Source organism: Pelodiscus sinensis, chromosome 9 (assembly GCF_052426305.1).
Source record: "Pelodiscus sinensis isolate ZL-2025 chromosome 9, ASM5242630v1, whole genome shotgun sequence".
In the NCBI taxonomy this organism is placed as follows: domain Eukaryota; kingdom Metazoa; phylum Chordata; order Testudines; family Trionychidae; genus Pelodiscus; species Pelodiscus sinensis.
The window spans coordinates 55,847,233-55,867,493 of record NC_143060.1 but is presented as its reverse complement, the minus strand read 5'-3'; the positions used below and the strand labels follow the sequence as shown (position 1 = coordinate 55,867,493).

Genomic DNA, 20,261 nt, shown 5'->3' with positions numbered 1-20,261 from the left:
TCCAGGGCTGCTCTGAATCAAAATCAAATAGCCACCGTCTCTGTTTTTTCTGTGTGCTGTGAAAATGCCTCCAGCAGCTGCTTCTAGAATGGCACTGCTGCTGTGCAATGCGGTAACAAAGGTCACGAGAGAGCCCCTTGTACTGCAAAATACATTATATTTTCCCTTGTCCAAGTTGCAAATCTCTAGACTTTCTAACTCATCCAAGTAATGTGTTCTGACATCCTCCAGCGATAAAAGATGGGGGATAGAAACCATACTATGAGGGAATTAACCCTTCACTTGCCAGTCATTCTTCTACTATCTCAGCCAGAATGAAACCACTGAAAAAATGAACTTCATAATAATAAACTCACAGAGAAAATACATTTCTTTTTTGGGGTAAATGATCACTTTTTAAAGTGATCTTTGCCGAAACATTTAACGAAGGAACAAGGAATGTCAACAGATAAACCTTGGAATGTTTTATTATTCCTGATGTAAAATACATTCATTTTCTTTTCAGTCTATCCCATGTTCATACATCATGTGCCTTGCTGTTGTAAAATGGGAATAGCTGCTCCCAGCTTGAAAAAGTGTTTTTGTTATTTTCTCTATCCAACATTTCAAGGTATATTATATCAAATTAAATTTGAATTGAATTGCAGTAAACCTACTAAAAGAATTCATTGCACTCCACACAGTTTACTACTAAATATATTATGCAGTATGAATGAAGAGATCAATGCAAAAGGATTTATATTTATGAGCTTGTTGTAGTACAAGTTGCTTATGAATACATCATTCAGTGTATTTAATTGCAAATAATAATGGTCCTTCATACATGACCAATACTGCCTCACTGTATTAAAAATCATTTTGGTGAGATTTTATTTCCTGTCTCTTCCTGGATGGAAGAATGGGACTTTTAAATGTACACTTCAGTAATGGATAAGCTTGGTATGCAATAATTTCCCACATATCTGTTGTTTTGTTGACAATATCATAATGTTTCCATGTCTCCAATGAAAGAATTCTGTAACTAGAGCAGGAGCTATGCTGACATTCTGAACTTTCCTAAATGGGGATTGTGCAGTTACCAGCCTTCTAAAATGACTTATACAAATCATTCAGCGCATTTAAATAATTCAACAGATTTCAGATATAATAGCCTATTGATTCTGTTGCTGGGAAAACTGAAATTTTACAATGCCACCGATGTATTCAATTTAAAAAATCAGTTCTTTAAAAGCCAAACCTGATTTGGTTTATGAGAAGCACAATTATTGACTTTGATAATTTTACTATTGTGACTTGTGCTGTAAATTTTTAGTGAATGGCTAACAGTCTGATCCTGTGCAGAGCTGAGATCTGCCTCAGCTCTGGTTGAGACCATTGGCACCTTTGAACACTCAGGATCTTTCAGGAAATGCTGAAGAATAGGGCATGTAATGCTGTTTATACCCTTTCATGGTAAGACACATGGGAGAGTTGCAGACAAGGCTGAAACAGTAGAGGATAGAATCATAGAATCCTAGGGATGGAAGAGACCTCAGAAGGTCATCGAGTCCAACCCCCTGCCCAAGGCAGGACCAACCCCAACTAAATCATCCCAGCCAGGGTTTTGTCAAGCCAGGACTTAAACACCTCTAGGGATGGAGATTCCACGACCTTTCTAGGTAACCCATTCCAGTGCTTCACCACCTTCCTCTTGTGGGTGGAGGAGGGCAAAGGATCACATAGCAGATAGGGAGTGAAGCCTCCAAAAGTTTTTGTGGCTCTCTGGGAAGATAAAGCTTCAGCCTCCCAGTGTGCTGACTCCCCCTCTCCCTACCTGCCACTGCTTGATTCTCTGCACCTGACCATGAGAGCACCTTTAAAAGTCTCTTCACTTTTAAGAACCTGTAGCCAGACAGAAACCCCCTTTGTAACATCCATTTTTGCTTGCCTGGAGCATACAGGGCACACAGAGCAGAAGGCCCAGGCTGCTGTGACCATGAATGGCTGTAAACAGAGATATGCCAATTGCTAACCAAGAGGCTGCCAAGGAGTGCCCTTGACTCAAACCCATATTGATACGAACACACAGCCGCCCGCGTGGGGAGGAATCTCTCGCCCAGTAAAAAAAATGTCTAGTACTCACAATTTAGTTATCTCTCTTGCAAGTGTAAATTAATTTGAAACTTGCTTGTAAGAACTGGCGCCACAAAACGGACCAGTACAATTCGGCATCTTAGATAAGAAAGAGGATACGGGCCCCCAAGGGTATAAAGATGAGTCCAGCAACACACTTGCTTTGAGTGTCAATCTACCATCTATCTGCTGGTCGGGTTAGGTGTTTGATCTCCCGAGGTTCCAAGGGGACGCCCACCTCGTATTCATCTTTCCTAGGAATTGAGAGACCGGCCCTGGCCTGACACGCTGGAGTCGAGAGGCACAGAAAGGGGTAAAAATTGTACCTGGATGTGGTCCTTTGCTTAAGTATATATATACATAGTGTTAGAGCTCTTTAAAGATTAAGCTGTCACTTGGTACCATTATTTCTATTTTCTATCTTTACCTTTTTCCTGTAACCATTTTTAAAATCTATATTTATATTTGCTAGCATTTAAGAAATAGAGCAATAGCCATTGTAACCATATGCTTTTATAAGTCTTTTAATAAACCTGTAACTGTTTAAGCTTTAACCTGACTCCTTCAGTTGCTGTAACAGAACCAAGCACAATTTAAAAGAACTTCAGCTGGTCATAAAAGGGACAGACATAGGGAGAGCTTGGGCGTTTGGATCTGTGTCACTCCCAGGTGACAAGATCCGTTGGGGCACCTTTTCAGTCTTTCCTAGGCTGCCCGCTGTGAAGGAACTTTGTGTTCTAGCAGCTAAAATCTAAGGTGTAATAAGCTCTTCCTATATAACGGGGCGTCTGTTGGCCTGCTGGCCACCCTCTGCGATCGGACCCCGGTCCTAGCAGTAAAGACACAGACGTTAAACCTTTTCTCGGAAGCATACACACACACACTGCCCTGACCGTTGGCTGACAAAGCCTCACTCCGATTTCTTCTTCTGAAAACACCAGCACAGTATTTCCCTCTTAGAGGAAGTACAGGGGTTCACCATGCTGGAAGCATAGAGTTCTGAATTGAAGGTGTTATAAGGGGTTCATGCCTCCATGTTGAGCTATTCACTTGTCAGATTTAGCTTTGTGTGCCTAGAGATATTTTCTGCATAGACTAGACGAACAGTGCAGCAGTACACCATTAGATTGCATGCTAAACAGATCTGAAGGCCAGATTCTGCCCTGCCCACGTTAAATTCACATAGAGAGTTTTACCTTCACTTGAGAACTGAGAGGTGTTCAGGCTCAGACTACTTTTCCTTATCCTAGGTCCCTAGCGTGGCCACTAAGCCCCAGGTCCATTATATTCTAGGTAAAAAACAAATCAAAGTAATTTGGCAACTTCATATCCTAGATAAAACTTAACAGTTATTGGGGACAGGGACAAACTGATTGTGGGTAATGCAAAAGAAACCAGAACGACATGTCTATTGACCCAGGTTCTGAGACAGTGCTGCGTAGGTTTTTGCATTGCAGACATATCCTCCTGGAATCATAGGTTTAACAACAACCGGCTAGTACAACATTCAGTAGAACATATCTTGTGTCTGTCTTTGCTGACTGCAAAATCATATTTACCATCCTGTTATTGAACATGACCACTTGTGGGTGGGAAACCTCATAAAAGGTTGCTGTTTTCTTCCAATTCCTGGGTAATGCAGGAGTAACTGGAATTGCTCTTTCTCCCCCAGAAGGGGCAGGAGTTTCTCTCCATACAACCAAGAGATCGACCCAATATGCTTAAAAGACTTAAATTTCTCAGTTGTATCATGTGAATTATTGTTGAGAGAGCAACCCTTGTGCATGCTTGCCTTCAGGGATCCAGGCCGAAGGGAGTTTTCCAGCTCCTTCAAAGGCTGTACTTCTTTTCCCACCATTTGGTTTTTGGCATACAATGTTGAATAAGGCAAATACCTTTCATGGGTCAAAGAGGCATTCCTTCTGAAATGCTCACTATGTGTTGTGCCCTGAGTATTTGGAACAGTAAGAAGAAAAAGAAAGGAAGAAGGAAAGAAGAAATAGGTTTTTCTCTCAATTTTTCACCTTTTAACTATCTTTCATATGAAAACAGTTTGGAGTTTTCCAAAGCTCTTATGCTGTCTTTGTGAAGGACTTTCAGTGTTGAGAGAACTTATCTTTTTGGCCCTTTTCCCCTACTTAAACAATTTTATGATTTGAAAAGATGTCTTAATGACAATTCCTTGCTTTATGGCAATAAGATCATTTTAGATTGATGTTGCTGCAGTAAAATTACAGGACGTGATGATGTTAAGTATAGAAAATGCTAGTAAAGCAGCATAAAAGGTCATAAAACCACTGACATGATTGACAATTTACCAGAAATTCAGGGGGAAGGGAAGGAGAAGGTGGTGTAAAGTATGTTTTTCTTTTAGTTTAGATAACTTTAATTCCCAAGAAAAAAAGGAAGTACCCATTCTCAAGCCGGCACTATACATACATAGTTAGCAGTCTTTCTTTCTTTTTCATGATATTTATTTAAACAGATGGCAATTCATTCACTATAGAGATAAAAAAATAATATTGTCTCTATGAATGTTAATTAACACGTCAGAACTTTGGAAGTTCAATCCAGATAAACACCCAAAGAGTCAAGTTTTCAAATATGACTAGTTATTTTGTCTCTGTATCTGAGTGCCCAATTTGAGATATCTCAAAGAGGGCTGAGTTTTACAGATTTGGGGTACCTGGATTCCGAAAAACATGCTACTTTGAGACTCCTTCTATCTCTAACTGGTCACTCAACAATCCTAACACCCAAAGCCCCTAGTGATTTCTGAAAAATCTTAGCTCAACACTTGTGTATGGATTTTGTACATTTCTCAATCTAAATGCTCACAGTCCTCCTCATATTTTTGCAGACAGTGAAGTGGAAAGAGAAAGATCCATGCCCAGCCAGTCTAGTCTTGTTTCCTGGTAGCTGTGCCCACTCAGAAATCTGCAGGGGCTCTGAAAAAATACATGCTTTCTGAGTCCTGCAGTGAAGAAATCTGCCATCTCTCAGGGTATGTCTGCACTGCCACCCTAGTTCAAACTAGGGTGGCTAGTGTAGACATACCCTCAGAGAAGAACATACTGCAATGTTCCCTCCAGGAAAGATCTAGACCAATTTTGTCCCCATTATTCCATTTTCCAGATATCAGAGAGTCACCCCGCCTTTGGCTTTCTCTCCTATTTAAGGGGGGACATTCCACATGACTTGTCTCAAAGCTCAGTATTTTCTAGAGCAGTTTGCCCAATGGCAAATTCATGCTTTTTCCTCCCTTCCAGGAAGGAGGAGGAGACAGAAACTATTTTCAAAAGTGACGAGGAGTCCTGTGGCACCTTAAGACTAACAGATTTATTGGAGCATAAGCTTACGTGGGCAAAGACCCACTTCGTCAGATGCATGTAGTGGAAATTCCAGAGGCAGATATAAATACACAGGCATAAGAAAAGAGTACAATCAAGAGGAAGACTAAAGATAATGAGGTCAATTTAGTCAGGGAGGATGAGACCCACTTCTAGCAGCTGATGTGGAGGTGTGAACACCAAGGGTATGTCTAGACTACAGAGTTTTGTCGACAGAAGTTTTGTCGAAGATACTGTCGACAAAGCTTCTGTTGACAAAGAGCGTCTACACTACATTCAGTTCTGTCGACAAAGCAAGCTGCTTTGTCGACATGGCAGTGTAGACGCAAGGACAGTTTACATTCAATAACGCCTTCTGTCGACAGAACTCTGTCGACAGAAGGCGTTATGCCTCATAAAATGAGGTTTACCAGCGTCGACAAAACTGCTGAGTTCTGTCGACGTTATGTCGACAGAACTCAGCGGTAGTGTAGACGCAGGTATAGTTTTGTCGACAAAAGTCCACTTTTGTCGACAAAACTCTGTAGTCTAGACACACCCCAAGAGACGAGAAACTGCTTTTGTAGTTGGCTAGGCATTCACAGTCTTTGTTTAATCCTGAACTGATGGTGTCAAATTTGTTGATGAACTGTAGCTCAGCAGTTTCTCTTTGAAGTCTGTTCTTGGAGTTTTTTTGTTGCAGGATGACTACCTTTAAATCTGCTACTGAGTGTCCAGGGAAATTGAAGTGTTCTCCTACAAGGTTTTTGTATATTACCATTCCTGATCTCTGATTTGTGTCTGTTTATTCTTTTATGTAGGCACTGTCCAGTTTGGCTGACGTATATAGCAGAGGGGCATTGCTGGCTCATGATAGCGTATATTACATTGGTAGATGTGCAGGTGAATGAACCCATGATGACGTGGCTGATCTGGTTAGGTCCTGTGATGGAGTTGCTAGTGTAGATATGTGGGCAGAGTTGGCACAAAGGTTTGTGGCAGGGATTGGTTCTGACTAAAAGTGCTGCCCCTCTCGTAGAAACTATTTTGTTATATTTAACTGGTGGGAGGTACTCCATTATTGCAGCGACCTGGGCTGCCCTATAGGACCTAGAGCTGCAAGAGCTATTTCCCAATAGTGACTGTGTGGGATGTTTAGTCAGCACAAAGGGCCATGAATGAACTCAGGGAGTTTTAGTCCTGGGAGACAAGTTAGGTCAGAAAGAGAATTCAACTTATACATAAACAAAATTGTTTTTACCAAATTCTCCAATTTTACGGATGTTTTCTGTATCCCAAATGTAGACATTGGAAACAAATAAAGTTCAGATCAGTTCTATTCACACAATGGCAGATGGACATTATTATTTTCAGTTTATAAACAGGAAAACTGAGACACAGAGGATTCATAGCTTGCACAGATTAGCCCCTGGGTCAGGAACAGACGCACTGCCTCCCATAATACTGAAACAGCGTAGTTTATGAACTTCTTCCTTATTCAGGCTTTGTTTGTTGTTCAGCAACACGGTTGGCCTTTGCAAAGGTAACATATTTTTCCATAGCCTGATTTTAGAAAATAATATATTTTTTGGAAAAAAAGACCGTAAGTGTCCCAAGTGTAAGGGTCTTTTTCACTTCTCTCCATTGCTGCGATATTTACAGAGTGATTTTTGAATGATAACAAATCCAATTTGTATTCTTAGTGTCAGGTAAGGAGCAAAGATGAAAAACATATTGAATTTATGCCAGAAATTTTGGATTATATCTCCAGTTTATCGACCCTCCCCCCCAGAACAGTTTTGTGTAATTCATGCTAAACTTACATAACCTAACAAGCAAAGTTGAGAAACATTTCTGTCTAAAGCTAAGCTGAGAACATGTTGCTTTAGAGTGTGGTCAGCTGAGATTTCTGTCTAAATACTTCAAATGTTGTCCCATAACAATTCTGTGCTTTTTGGATTTTACCATTATGACAGCCAATCATTTCAGTGGTCAACTCAACCTTTCCTGCATTTACTTTTGTGTGAATTAACAGCTGGCGATAAAGAAAAAGGTATTGCTGTCACAGCTCAGCTGTGATGTTTTAACATCCCACTGAGGCAGTGGACGACTGGGTGCCAATATAAAAAGAAAATAAAAGAGATGTCTGGACACCTTCCCAAAAGCCTGTATCATACTTGGATTTATTGGCACTGAGTTGGCTATGAAGAAAAAGCGGGACAATGAAATTTGTTTCTAGAAAGTAGCCATGAGATATTTGCTAATTGGCACATCCCTTCTGCAAACTGAAGAAGTGGCTAAGACGCAGGGTTTACTTCTTGTGTTCCAGAAGTTATTCCAGCTATTCTAGCAGTTAACTTTTATTTTAATTAGAGCCTCATGTTTCCCTCCGTGGATCTGTGTGGTGATGACCCAAGAGAGTTATACCCTTTGCTCTGCTTCCCATTCCTCCCCTTTTATGGGACTGCACTGCATTGTTAGGGCAGGAATCAACAAGTATCTCTGTTACATAAAGGCTTGCAAATTCTTTTTCTTAGCGTGCAAGTACAGCTTGTACCTCCCTTAACCAGAGCTCCCTGGTCCGGCAACATACATGGTCTGGCACCAACCACAGATGTTCCTGGACCACAGAAGCATCATAGGAGGCACCAGCTACTCAGTGTGGAGCCCCAGTGCGTGTATTGGGGGGGACAGGCAGCACAGTGGAGAGTTCTTGACCCAGCAGCAGTCGTGGGGCTCTAGTCCCAGCTGTAGCCAGGGAGGTGCAGCCCCAGCTGCCGAGCCAGGCAATTGTGAAGCTCTGTCCCAGCTGCAGAGCTCCAGCCATTGCCCCAGCCCCAGCCCCAGCAGCAGAAGGTGGGTGGCATCTAGAAAGCCCCAGGGGACTGGGGCCAGACTGGAGCCCTAACCCAATGGCAGCCCAGACCTCCTCTGGCCTGGCAAATCCCCTCTTTCGGCACCAGTCAGGTCCTGAGGATGCCGGACCAGCAAGGTCCAACCTGTAGTGCACAGTCCTTGAAGAAGTGTGTGTTTGTGTGCGCGTGTGTGCACATGTCCACGCTGTGGTTTCTTTGTAAGGAGCTGTTACAACAGCAATTTCTTGGTATTCGGTTGCTTCCTGGTGTTGACTGTATGTGCTGGTTATTGTTTACTGATTACTATTGCGACAGAATGGAAATTACCTTTGCAGGCCTGGAGTAAAATGACCCAAAGGAAGAGGACAAGACATATGATTGTTCTACCCTGGTACAAACCTCGAAGGTGTCATCATGCCCTTTGGTGCGTGTATTCACAGCAAAGACATAAGGAATACACTGTGGAACCACAAAAATAAGGTAGAAAGTTGATTGGTTAAACCTAGTTTCGAATTATGTTCACAGCACCTTTTCCTTGTGAACAGGTAGGTTATGAAAAGTTGGCTTACTGTATATAACTTTGGGGAGCACCTCTGCATAAGGCGAATGCAACATTGCGATGTGCAATCAGAGACTGGTATCAAACAGAATCAAAGTGTGGTAAAGCCACTGACTATATCATTTATCAACACTGGAAATGGGGGGGAGGGGGGTTGCTTTGTCTGAGATCTCTGAAAGAGAGATTTGTATCCATGCTCTTTGTGACCATGTCTGTGTTACTGATTTTTCCTCCAGCAGGAAGCGGATGGGCAAGGACCTGCCATTTACCGCTCCTTGGCAGAGGTGCAGCGATAGGAAATTGTGCTGGCATACGGCTCTGCTCTACTCTACTCAACCTGACTTAAAAGTAAGCCATTTTCTAGGGAAAGTGACAGGCAGGACTATCCCCAGCAGGAAGGCTGCAGTGAAGCAGATTTGCCAAGGAATTGGAGGTGACTCCAAAGTGAGAATGTGTGTACTCATTCTATAACATTTACATGAGTTTTTGAATACACATTGAATGAAAACACTTACAAATGCCATTTGGGATATAGCGTTTTGCTTTCCATTCTCTTAGATTTTATCACCTTGGAAATTAAAAATACTCCCTTGCATACAGAGCAAAACACCAGCTTTCTGCAGTCTCTGGTGCAATCTTTCAATGTTTTTATTAGCTCTTGAATACAATTCAGCCTAGGTGTTTGTAGCTCTCGCTCAGGCTTGACTAGCCTTGTGAGGATTCCCCTGGGTATGTGTGAGGTGGGTGCTCAGCAATGTTCCCTCTCATTTTTGCCATCTACATGCAGAATACATTTTGTTATGTGCACTGAGGCATATGTGGATGTGCACCACCAGTACAGATATATGCTGCCACCTGTGAGTGGCTGGGTGTGCTCGGCTAGTCAGCTGGGTGGCTCCTGAGTCTCTCTTGGCTGGCTGCCCAAGTGCACAGCTTATAGTGTACACTGGTGTTCAGAGATTATTCAGCACATCTCCGGGCATGGGGAACTCTTTTGACTGCTCTCAGCAGCAACAGAAGCCAGGCAGTATGTGTTTGCTTCTGCAGAGGCTCTGAGCCACAGACCTACTAGCCAATCTCCCCTATCCATTGTCAGCCTTGCTGAACACAAAAATAGCCACTGATTTCAGTGACATTACATAGCTAAAAATGTAAAGTGGCAACATGCTTAAAACAAACAAATAATATAACATCCTCTAGACAACCTAAGGCCAACTGTCCTTTACGAAAGCTTCAGAAGGGTAGCCGAGTTTGTCTGTAACTGGAAAAATGTAAAAAAACAAAGAATAGTCTAGCAGCACCTTAAAGACTAACAAAACATATAGATGGCATTATGAGCTTAAGCAGGTTGTGCCCTCGAAAGCTCGTGATACCATCTACATGCTTTGTTAGTCTGTAAGGTTCTGCTAGACTATTTGTTGTTTTTTAAGTTCTTTAACTTACAGTGCTTGTATCTAATTACACCTGTCTTCTCCATGGTATAAGAGGAAAATGAGGCCCACTATATGAGTTTTCGCTCAGCTATTCACATTGCTTTATTTCTTGTGGGGAAGAAAGTAGGAGGCACTTGAAAGCTTCTAAGGATGAATATAGATTAAATGCATCCTGAAAAACTAAATTTGTTTTCAAATGAAGTTATTGTTTTTATTGGGATCCAAAGTACTGAGAAGGCAGTGAAACAGATGTTGTAATACTGAAACAGAGCACTTTATATCACGTGGCATAAATACAACAAACAAACACAAAATTTTAGTCGTACGGCCTCTTCATTGGAATTCTTTTAGGCTTTCACTCTTTATACATATTTTTGCTATGTTTTTTGTTTCTTTCTTCCAATCCTCTTCTTTTCTTCCCATCTGTTTGCTCATTTAAGGTTGATAGGAGTTAAGGATGTATTAAATGCTTTTCTAAATTGGGCACCACTGCATAACTTATCTTTTCTGACTTATTCCTTTCTTCTAGTTTTGTTGTTTGGATTTCCCACTACAATCTGACCAATTCTTTGTCAGTATCATCACTCAAAATTGTTCCTCACAGCGGGTTGAGAGGTCCATTAAAAATCAGTCATTAGTGCCATTTTGATTCATTGGCTGTGATTTCCTTCTTCACAGCTAAAACACTTGTAGGAGTTGATCAAAGAGCAGCAAGGCAAGAAACTAATGGATAAAGAAATGCACTGTGCCTGGCTGAACATTAATCATACCTAAACTTACTTTTTAAACAAATTTTGAAATGTTCAAATTGCCTGTAGCATGTAACTTCTGTTTCCCAACCCTCTCTAAGGGGAAATCTACACAGCAGGCCTAAAGTCGGGATAAGTTACACAACTTAAGGTACATCAATTGTGTAGCTGAAGTAAAAATAGCTTAATTTGGCTTTTGGCGCTGTCTACACAGCAGGAAGTTGAATGAAGAACACTCTTCCTTACTCCTTGTAAAATGAGGGTTACTATGAGTCAGAGTAAGAAATCCTCCAGTTCAAAGTTATTTTGAAATACAGGCTTGTAGTGTAGTTTGCTCTTTGTAATTTTGGAATAACTGACTTTATTTCAAAATAACACTGCTGTGCAGATGTACCCTAAGTGCTCATATTCAAATTAGGAGCTTACAAAAATGAGACCAAAATTATTACATTTGCCCTGTTGTTTAGTTGGGCTACGTCTAGACAGCAGCACTATTTTGGGATACTATTTTGGGATACTTAAAGTATCCCAAAATAACTATTCTGTGTCTTTAAATGTGTCCATTATTTTGAAATATATTTCAAAATAATGGGCATACCTGTAACCCTTGTTCCATGAGGATTAAAGGATGTTTCAGAATAGCACTTTATTTCAAAATCTGGTGCTGTGTAGACAGCGCCAAATTTTGAAATAAGCTATTTTGAAATTAGATCAAATAAGATGCACAATTTGCTTAGCTGAAATTGCGTATCTTATTTTGATCTGTGGGTGCAGTGTAGATGCACTATTAGTGATGTTACCTCCAAATTTGCTAATTCACTCAAACTCATATAGGGAAGAAATATATCATTTATACCTCTTCCTCTTGTTTGGCTATTAAAGTGGATCTCAGCAGGAATTCTTGTACTTTGTGTGAAAACACAACACATTAAAATTTGATGGAAGAGAGATTCCAGGCAAAGTATTTGTACTATCCTTTTCACACCTGTACAAATATGTTAGCTGCTTTTGAGATCTACGCAGTTAATTGAGAATTTTCAGCTTGTGATCCTGGCAGTTCCAACGGATAGCTCCTTAAACACAGAGGTCCTGTCCTGTTATATAATATTGGATATTCCATGATAGTTTGGTGGCATTCACATTCAGAGATTGTCAGAAAACAGGGTTTTTAGACAGAAGATTTGAAAATAAAAACAAGTCTCCCCCTGTAGGAAGGCAGTGGGTCTTAGTGAATAACACACTAGACCACAGACATGGATTCTATTCTGGACTTGGCCACAGACCGCTGTTTGACCTTGTCCAAGTCACGTCATTGTTCTGAGCCTCAGTTTCCCCATTTGTAAAGTCTTAACATCACCTTAAAGATTCCATATTTATTGTGCCTGTTGCTATAAAATGTGCATATTTCAACTGTGTCAGTCAAAGGGAATGTAAGTACTAATGCTAGGCCTTGGGGTAGGTAATGTCCATTAGAGTAATTTGTTTCAAATTGCATTGTACACATTAAATCCTTGCATTCCGTCCATTGTGAAATTGGCACCTTTTGGTTTTACTAATAGTATCATCATATATTGCTTTGCTGGGTGTAATCCAGGCTGCTAATTTAAAGGTTGCAATAAAATTTTTGTGTAGCACATTTTTTAAAATTACCTGAAGCGAGGGCGCAACACGCTCTTTGGTGAGTATTCAATCAATATAAAGAAAGTTGTTATAAGAAAAGATTCAGAACTACTCATTCTGATTACGTTTTGATTTAATTACAAAACAAATTCTCAGCATTGTCTTTTACTTCACACAGTCCCACAATATCAACTTTCAGATGAAGCTGAGGGATAGTAAGATGTGAGATGGGTGCCTCTGCATTGGGGGGGGGGGGAGGAGAGAATTGACAAATCTGTTCTTACAAGCCACTAATGTACTGTGCATGTTTACTGAGGTGAGGTGCTTTCTGCAGATTTATGGTGGAAGTTTCAAAAGTGCCTGAAGGCCAGAAAATTTAAACGAAGCTTAGGTATTGCTCATTTCAGAAAGTATTTTGGTACTTAAGATACAAATAGATCCTGAGTGGGAGATTTCAAAATTGCTTAGGCACTACATGATTATATGCACTTTGAAAAAAATGTTACCTACACGAGGGCGTGTTCTTGCGCGAAAACAGTTGCTCTTGCGCAAAAACATGCCGCCTGTATACACTGGCCGCATGTTCTTGTGCAAGTAAACTGACGTACTGTAGAAAATCAGGGCTTCTTGCATGAGAACTCTGACGCTCCCTTTCAGGAAGAAGCCCTTCCAGAAGAGGCCAGTGTGACAGGCAACATGAATTTCTTGCACAAGAAGCCCCTATGGTTAAAATGAGCATCAGAGCTTTCTTGCGTAAGAGAGCGTCTACACTGGCATGGATGCTCTTGCCAAAAGCACATGTCTTGCGCAAAAGCAAATGCCAGTGTAGGCGCACTCTCGTGGAACACTTTTTGCTCAAGAACTTTCTGCAAAAGAGTTCTTACACAAGAAGCTGCCAATGTAGATGTAGCCCAGGGGCAGAGTAGAGGGCTCACCTGGAGAGCGGTCTGCAGTCAATGTGGTGGGTGTTCACTAGACCTGTTGAGTTGACCGCCACTATATCAACCTTGGTGCATCCTATCACTGCTGGATTGTAAAAGTGGCCTAAGGGTGCTTGTGATGGGTAGGAGGAGTGCTGGCCAGCACTTGGTGACTAAGGTGTTAAACTCAGGTAGCTAGCAAGGGTGTTGGCAGGGGACCCGAAGAGTCAATGGGGATATGGTGCTGAAATTTGAATTGTATAAGATACCTTGCCTGCGCTCTTTGGGTACAGCTACACAACAATTTAGTCCATGTCTACACAGCAGGTAGCTATTTCGAAATAATGTTGAAATACTGTTAAACTGGAGGACTTCTTACTCTGACTCCTGTAATCCTCATTGTACAAGGAATAAGGGAAGTTGGAGGAAGAGTGCTCTATTTCAAAATAAGTGTTGTGTAGATGCTCCCAATTTTGAAATAAGCTATTTTGAAATAAGCTACGCAATTGACATAGTTCAATTTATGTAGCTTATTTTGAGTGAAGCCCTGCTGTGTAGACACACCTTTTGTGTGGGATAGTCAAGCCAGGAGTTGAGAGAGACAGGATGATTTAAACCCAGGCAGGACTATTGTGCCTTCAAGGTATTCGGGGCATGGGAGTGAACTGAATTAGGAAGGGATCATGAGTAAATAAAGGGAAAAATGTGTATCTAGTAATGATCAGGATAATTTTTTTTGGAGTTGTTTGGTTTAAACTTCTCTGTTTGTGAATCCATGCCTTTCCTCTCCATTCGCAATTTAAGCTACTGCTCAAAGGAATATGGTTCTTTGTATTTTGATTTATTCTTTTCTATTTGCTCTGTAACATCTAGTAACCTAGTTTGCTTTATCAACTTTATTTTTTATTTTGTCAAAAAAATCACTTTTTTAAGGTGATGATTTGATTCTTGTGTCCTGGAAAGAAATAGGGATCTATGTGTGTATTTGCCTGCCTGAGACTGGGTAGTTAGCTACCAGACATGGCAGCTTATTTCTCTCTTTTCTTTTTTTCATGCTTTTTGGGGAAAAAGAGTTTTTAGAAGCAGAGACAAAGGTATTTAAGGTCTTTGTGGGCCCGCACCTTCTGCAGTCAGAGTGCCAAAGTGGGGATCAGCCCTGACAGTGTTAGACACCATTTGACCATTCCTCTCTGCATGGTATAGCAATAGAGGCAATTTAGACTCAATTGAGAGTCTAGTTGCATGCTGCAGAGCTGAAATCACGGAAATCACCTATGTCTAAGTCGTAGTTTTGGACAGAGTTTCTGATGCAAGAAAATTGCCCAGCAGTGAGGCTTCCCCACTAACAGCTGAACTCACCAGGAGCGGTCTTAAATGGGAGGCCCCAAAGATATCTTGGTAACTGGCCAGAAAGCAGATGTCTAGGGTTCTGAAGTCTAGGGTTCCACTGACCAAAACCAGCAACTATGTGTGGGGTGCAGAGAAGATATGGGCACATTATAAGTACTTCTGGTTTGCTGGACTTCAGAACCTGAAGGGAAAGGACACGGCCCGACTTACCTAGGGGTGAGGCTTTTGGCTCAGGGTTTATTTTTATGACACCTAGTTGTGAAGTTTTCCTAAATTAATGCTGAGTTGCTTCCCTCCTTTTATGAAAGGTTTTTGCTGCACTCAGATTCTGTGCTTGTGAGAGGGGAGGTATTGCTTGTTAGAGGTGTGGACGGTTGAGATGTGTAATTGTTCCAGATCACTGCATGGGAACTCGAGTCGGTTTTGTGTTGTATTGTTGGAAAGGAACCCCTAGATACTGAGTCCAGCCCTGTTGCTGCCAATTCTGACTGACAGAAATGTTTCAAATGCATACACTGTTCTAGAAGGCAAGGTTGAAAAAGTGCACTTTGTGGTTCTAGTGGAAAGTTATAAGGTTTTTTTTTATGGCCCCTAATTCTGGCAGCACGTCATTCTGTATTCTCACATTGGCCCTGAGAAAGCTCTGTCTCCATGCACTGGTGCTTTACCCATATCATAGAAAGTTTTGTTGCGCTTGAGGACTAGAGATGTCTATGACTCTCTTCATCTCAAAACTTTAGATGATCATTAACTTGTGCAGGTTGTTGGGTGCACAAATAAGGTCTCAGGCCTTGAACTTGATTTGGTATTCTATGAGAACCCGGTGCAGAGACTGGAGGGAAGGTCTGATTTGCCTATTATAGTCCTTTCTGCTGAGGAGATGTGCTGTGGCATTCTGTGCTACATGCAGTTTCCTAAGGGCTGATGGCTTCATCCTCACGTTGTTAAAGTCCAGATAACAAGTGTATGTGTGTAGAATCATAGAAGAAACCTCAGGAAGTAATGGAGTCCAACCCCCTGCTAAAAGCAGGGCCAACCCCAAATAAAACATCCCAGCCAGGGCTTTGTCAAACGGGGACTTAAAAAACTGGATGAAGATTCCTCCATCTCCCTAGGTAACCTATTCCAGTGCTTCACCATCTTCCTAATAAAATAGTTTTTCCTAATATCCAACCTAAACCTCCCCACTGCAGTTTGAGACCATTGCTCCTGTTTCTGTCATCTGTCACTGAGAACAGCCTCTCTTCATCCTCTTTGAGAGCCCCCCTTCACATAGTTGAAGGCTGCTATCAAATCCTCCCTCACTCTTCTCTTCTGTAGAGAGCCCAAAACCCTCAGCCTCTTCTCATAAATCAAGTGCTCCAGCCCCCTACTCATTTTTGTTGCCATTCAATGGACTTTCTCGAATGCGTCTACATCCTTTATTTAATGGGGGGCCCAGAATTGAACATAATGCTCCTCACCAGTGCTGAATAAAGGGGAATAATCACTTCCCTAGATCTGCTGTCCATGCTCCTACCAAAGCACCCCAATATCTTGTTAGCTTTCCTGGCTACCAGGGCACACTGTTAACTCATATCCAGCTTCTTATCCACTGTAACCCCCAGGTCCTTTTCTGAAAAACTGCTGTTTAGCCAGACAGTGCCCTGCCTGTAGCAGTACTTGGGATTCTTCCATTCCAAGTGCAAGACTCTGAACTTGTCCTTATTGAACCTCATCAGATTTTTTTTGGCCCAATCCTCCAATCTGTCTAGGTCACTCTGGATCCTATCCCTGCCCTCCAATGTATCTACTTCTCCCCCTAGCTTAGTGTCATCTGCAAACTTGCTGAGGGTGCATTCCATCCCCTTGTCCATGTTGGTAATAACAATGTTGAACAAAACTGCCCCAGAAACTACACTTGGAGCACACCACTTGATACTGACCACCAACCAGATGTTGAGCCGTTGGTCACTGACCATTGAGCCCAATGAGTTAGCCAGTTTCGTATCCACCTTAGAATCCATTTATCCACTTCTTTAACTTGCTGGCAAGAATACAGTGTGAGATTGTATCTAAAGCTTTGCTAAAGTCAAGGTATATCATATCTGCCACTTTCTACATATCCACAGACACCATCTTCTCAGATGGGATAGAATCTCCTAGTCAACTGGAAATAACAAAAAGCATTACTCATGAATATTGTGATATGAGAACTTAGCTTCAGGGAGAAGTTCAAGAATTTTCTTTAATTATGGATTGAATTGAATTGAATTGAATTGAATTGAATTGAATTGAATTGAATTGAATTGAATTGAATTGACCAAATGTGAGTGTGTGCCTTCAGCCAAAGGGACAGCATTATGGCTGCAAATTCTGCAAAGGAAAAAGCTTTCCTTTTCAATTTACACTCTCTATTGTTCCGATTTCATTTCAATCCACTTCACATCTCATCTCAGTAGTGGGCCATTTGGTTGTAGTGGTGTATGAATACATAGGAAAGAATAAACAGAGTTGGTATAGGACCACTGATTTCACTGATCACTCCTCATTTACACTTTTAGACTAGAAGAATCAGGCCTAATACTGAAGTTTTCATTGATGCATACATGTATCTAAGGTCTTCATCTCTCATGATATTTTTGCTGTATATGTTCCTGAACAGCTACGAAATATTATTGCTATGTTTTACACAGCCTGTTGACCTGTTTAGCATAAAGTGGGGTAAACCACAAAAGGTTGTGCTCTTCCGCACACATAGTGCTGGGCTGCAGCTGGGTGGAACGGAGGTGTTGTATCTAGATATAGGCCAGATGTGTGCAATAAACAGCTCTCAGGCTTCCTGACACTTTATTTACCTGTGTGTCTGTAGGTATGGTCACTCATAGCTCTCATTGGCTGCTGTTCATGGTCCCCAACCAGTGGGAACTATAGAAAGCAGTGGCATGCCCCCTAGTGCTTCTCCCAGCTCTCATTGCGCAAGAGCAGTGAACTGCAGCCAACAAGAGCTGTGAGTGCTCGTACGTGCAGACGTGTGGGTAAATAAAGGGTCCAGAGGCCCACAAGAGGCTAGCCCTGGTGAACTTGGCTCATGGGCTGTTTATTGCCCACCCCTGATATAGATGATGGGTTTCTACCCTGGGCATTGCTGAACCTATTGAAAAAGGCAGTAAATACTGTAGGATCAAAGACAATTTACATCTGTCATCTGGACAAGACAAACCTCCAGCTCAGAGAAAGTATTGTTTTAAGGAAATAGTATCCCAATTTGCCACTTGCCACATAGCTCAAGACTTCTGCATGCATAATCCACTGAAAGATTAATAAACCTTTGAAATGAAAGTCTGCTTCACCAAATCTTCAAAAGCAAAGCTCTCTGCCTAATGTGATAATTGACTCCTCAGGAGTCAATTATTCTTTGCTGCTGATACTGCCTACATTTTAACCAGATTTTGAAGGTGAAGATAATTAGGCAAAATAATATAAAATTAAACTAAGAACCTTTTTAGGGACCAACCTCAACCTTTCTCTCAAACTTTAGCCCAAAGATGCATAGGGTATGCAGCCACTGAAAAAATCCCAACTTGGAGGGCAGGAACATCCATGGAAGAATAATTTGTGTCTTCCATCATAGATACTGTACTTCGGGATGGGAAACTTTTTTTGGATTGGGGGCCGCTGAACAAGAAACCCTCACTGATATGGCTCCCATTGAGAAGGAGAAAGACACTCCCCACACCACACTCCCCATCACACACCATAGTAAGGTCCCGGGCTGTATGCTGCAGCGCCGCAGGGGAGCGGTGGGGGGCTGGTGCACCAGCATGACTTCCCCAGTGTTGGGGGGGAGGGGAGCCCTGAGCATCAGGGGCTGGATCTAGGTAATTAGGGGCTGCATCTGGTCCCTGGTCCCCAGGCCTTAGGTTCCCCACCCCTGCTGTACATTATCATTTTGACTAAGGAGCTCAGACCTACTTCACAGACAGGTTAGGAGTCACAATAATTTAGTACCAGTCTATTCCTACTGTAGTCAGAATCTTGTTGCTAGCCTAATGAATCATATTTCTATTATTGGGTGGCTTTCACTGAAGATCTACAACCATTGCATAAGATTAGTCCTTGCAAATATAAAATGGAAATGTGTGGCTAACAAATGCATAAAAAATAAATGCAGCAAGTGTTCTCTGAGAAACATCTTGTAATGTAACTAAACACAAAGGACCAAGCTGGCAAATTGTTTTGACTGACTTCATTTCCTTCAGCTATTATAAGGCTACCTACTATAGGCATGTGATTCACATTCAAACTCCTTTAATTAGTATGACAGTGGCATTAACTTTAAAAGAAACCAGTTCAAAATACACAGGCAAAATTTTGCTGGACATTTGCCACAGTGTAGCACATGAGAAGTTCCTGTGGTTGTGTGTAAATGGTTTTGTTCAGCAGGCTACTTGTCTCACATCTGCTTTGATATAAATCTCTCATTCAAATGTGGATTTTACCCAGTTGTTAGAGTTGGCAGGTTCGATATTTACTCTATGACCTGTGGCTCAGGCTTGTTTTCTTTGGTTGGTGCTAGTGGAGATTTTGCGCTTGCCTGCTATGTATTTGTTTTTTTTTTCAAAGGCATTCTTTGTGATTCACCCTCCTATTCAGAGTCATGTGCTCCAGGTGGTATTTTAACAAAATGCTCTGTATGCATCCAGGTGGGAGTTCATCTTTGAATTGGTTGAATCATGTTTCTTGAACATAAAATATTTTTTATCCCACAGTTCCCTTATTATTCTTTTTGCATATTATACTAATACCCACAGAATATAGATGGAAGTTATCTTGTGACAATTGCTTAGTTTAGTCCTTCTGTTGCTCTTGCGAATATATTTCTAATAATCTTTTATAATCATTTTGGCTCTGGTTTACCTGTGGAGTCAGTTCTTGTGCCAGTGATGTTTTTGTGTAGCACAATCTCTCTCTCTTCTGACTTTGAAACACCTGACTTTTGATGTTTTCATAAGCATAGGTGCATGGGTGTTATTTATAATTATCCACATTGTGTAGCTGGCCTAACTGATTATAGGAATATCAAATGTGGGTATACTTTACATGGAAACAATCACACATGTAATTGGATTTTCAGGTGTATTAACTTAGGAAACATAACAAATAAGATAAGCAATGTCAATGTGAGTTCAGAACCAGAGAAGATATTTGCATAGAAACAGAAACAGGTTTATTTGCCTCAGGAGTATTGCATTTTAAGAATGAATGACCAGTTTGGTCTGAATGTGTGTTGTTTTGTTGATTTTGATGCCATAGTGTCAGATCTTTCTGTTTGATTGAAGCCCCCAGTCCAGC

The 20,261-nt window shown here is 41.3% G+C and overlaps 1 long non-coding RNA gene across 3 annotated transcripts in view; it reads left to right on the top strand.

Moving 5' to 3' along the window:
* The first annotated feature begins 8,634 nt into the window (after positions 1 to 8,634).
* The window catches only part of LOC102458226 (uncharacterized), a 65,770-nt gene continuing 54,143 nt past the window's right edge, over positions 8,635 to 20,261 (top strand). For all 3 annotated transcript variants that reach the window (XR_012906018.2, XR_012906021.2, XR_012906020.2), the window contains exons 1-2: positions 8,635 to 8,776; positions 9,092 to 9,203. This is a non-coding gene — a long non-coding RNA (uncharacterized LOC102458226). The remainder of the gene's footprint in view (positions 8,777 to 9,091; positions 9,204 to 20,261) is intronic.